The 2,262-nt window shown below is 42.7% G+C and overlaps 1 non-coding gene across 1 annotated transcript; it reads left to right on the top strand.

Moving 5' to 3' along the window:
- The first annotated feature begins 235 nt into the window (after positions 1 to 235).
- On the top strand, positions 236 to 370 carry LOC119234963 (U11 spliceosomal RNA). Its single transcript, XR_005122734.1, has one exon. It is a non-coding gene; the product is annotated as a U11 spliceosomal RNA (small nuclear RNA).
- Positions 371 to 2,262: the final 1,892 nt, after the last annotated feature.

Genomic DNA, 2,262 nt, shown 5'->3' with positions numbered 1-2,262 from the left:
GTGTCTTCCCAAAGTTCATATGTTGAAATCCTTAACCCTCACCATGATGATATTATGAGGTGGAACCATTGAGAGGTGATTAGGTCAGAAGGATGGAGCCCTCATAAATGTGATCAGTGCCCTTCTAAAAGAGACACCGAAAGAGCTCTCTTGTCCTCTGCCACGTGAGGATAGAAGAGGAGAATAGAATCCGCACCAGAACCTGACCACGTGAGCACCCACACTGCCATATTCCCACAAGGGCTTCTGGCGTGAGCAGCACACTCAAGCAGCTCAATTGCTCTTCACGTGGAATCAACATCAAGAGATTTTGGAAGCATAATGGTTTTTGGTATTTGACAAGCTGGTGATCATTTGTCCCAACATTCTTCCCTGTCCTCCAAAAAATAAAATCTTCCCACAATTTCCCCAAGTTCTTGGAATTAATCCAAAACCCTCACAATGCAGCCTACCAGGCTCTTTCTGATCAACTCTTGATTTCCTTTCCAATCTCACTATCATCCACTACCCCCCTTTCCAACTAGACATTGCCCCCTTTGCTTTCCATTAAACCAGAGGATGACAAATTATGCCCCACAGCTGAATCCAGTCTGTGGACCTCTTTTTGTAAGCACAGTTCTGTTGGATATTAGCCGCACACATTTGTTTTCCTATTGTCTATGGCTGTGCAGTGACAGAGCAGAGTAGTTATATCAGAGCGTGAACAGTCCTCAAAGACTGCATTTTGACGACACAGTTGTTTGCACAACCTCCACCTGGAACACATCAGAAATCAGCCTTCCACGAGGTTTTGCACTTGGTGTCTCCTCGGTTTCAAACAGTGTCTTCAGTCAACTTGTCTATCTCCCTTGCCACTTCATGCCTCTATTTAAATTTCCCCTTCCCAAAGGTCCACGGTGAGTATCCTATTTAGAACACAGCTCCTATCACTCCAGATTTTCACACTGATCTACTTCAAATCCACCTGATAGTTTGTGTCTCCATTTGTAACATGATCGAGACAGCTAGTTAGCCACCAAAGATGCATGCTCCCTGTCCAGTTTCTGGTAAGCAGCTGCCCAGTTCAGGATCCTATTTCACTGCCCTTTTGTTTCTAGGTAGGATCATTTGACTAGTTCTAACCAATGGGGTGTGAGCATTAGTGATGTGTGTACCTTTCAGGCAGAGAGGGTAAAACATCTGGAACACCATCTGCTCGTGCCCCCTCTCTCCCTCAGCAACTTTGGTGGTTGTATGTTCATGAGGACACCATCGCAGGACTGGCAGAGTTTGCAGATCAGATACATTTGCATTGGATTTTATTGTGTTTTGTAGTATGAATCTGCTGCCAACACATTCCCAGCTGGGTTGATTTGTCCTCTGCCAAATTAATGGTGGCTGACAAGCTAAACTACAAAGTAACCCCCACACTTTTGTCTCCTGGTGCATGCCTTCGTCTGGAAGAGGACAGTTTCAGATCCCTTCCTCTTGTGTTAGCCTTTCTATCCCACTTAGCTCCAAATAATAATTTCATCTGATGATCTATGTTTGCGAAAAGTAGAATAATCATCCAGGAAAACCCATACTCTTCGCAACACCAAGCCTAGACACCTACTGGCATGTGCACTATGTCCTTCTTGAAACTGTATTCTGATGTAACTGATTTATCCTATCCACATTGAAACTTGTCTATGAGCTCTGGACTCCATCCTTTTGCAAGGGTTTTTCTCCTTCAAATGTTTCTCTTTTCTGCATTATCAACATTTCTGTTTCTACTACATCATGTCCAGGAGCTTACAAGTAAGCTTTGGTATGTCTCAACCTAAAAAACAAGGCAAACAAAATCTCAAGTCTGTCTTAATACCTTAGTCTCCTCTAGCTACCTCTTTGTCCCCACTTTAGAGCAAGTCTTTCATAAAGAGCTGTTTATACACATTGCCTCTTCCCCGTTACCTTCTGTTTGTCCCATAATCCTTTCCAATTCAGTCTAATCCAGAAAACTCCACTGGAACCACTTTTATTGAGACACCAATAACTTCTACATGGTCAAATACAATGAGATTAATATGTCCTCATTTTTTATTCCATCTTTAAGATGACTACCTCTGCTTTCTTAAACTATAATTCTTGTCTTCTGGCATCTGACTTTATACTCTCTGATTGTCATCCACCTGTTTCTTCATTCCCTTCCTTGGCTTTTCTCTTACCTCATGACCTTTAAGTTTAGGGCTCTGGTCTCGGTCCTGTTTTCTGTTTTCTTTTCCATCCACATTCTCTATGTAG

The sequence above is a fragment of the Talpa occidentalis genome, unplaced genomic scaffold (assembly GCF_014898055.3).
Source record: "Talpa occidentalis isolate TD23 unplaced genomic scaffold, MPIMG_talOcc4v2.1 talOcc4.8, whole genome shotgun sequence".
Taxonomy (NCBI): Eukaryota; Metazoa; Chordata; class Mammalia; order Eulipotyphla; family Talpidae; genus Talpa; species Talpa occidentalis.
The sequence above is the reverse complement of the archived record's forward strand: the minus strand, read 5'-3'. Positions and strand labels throughout refer to the sequence as shown.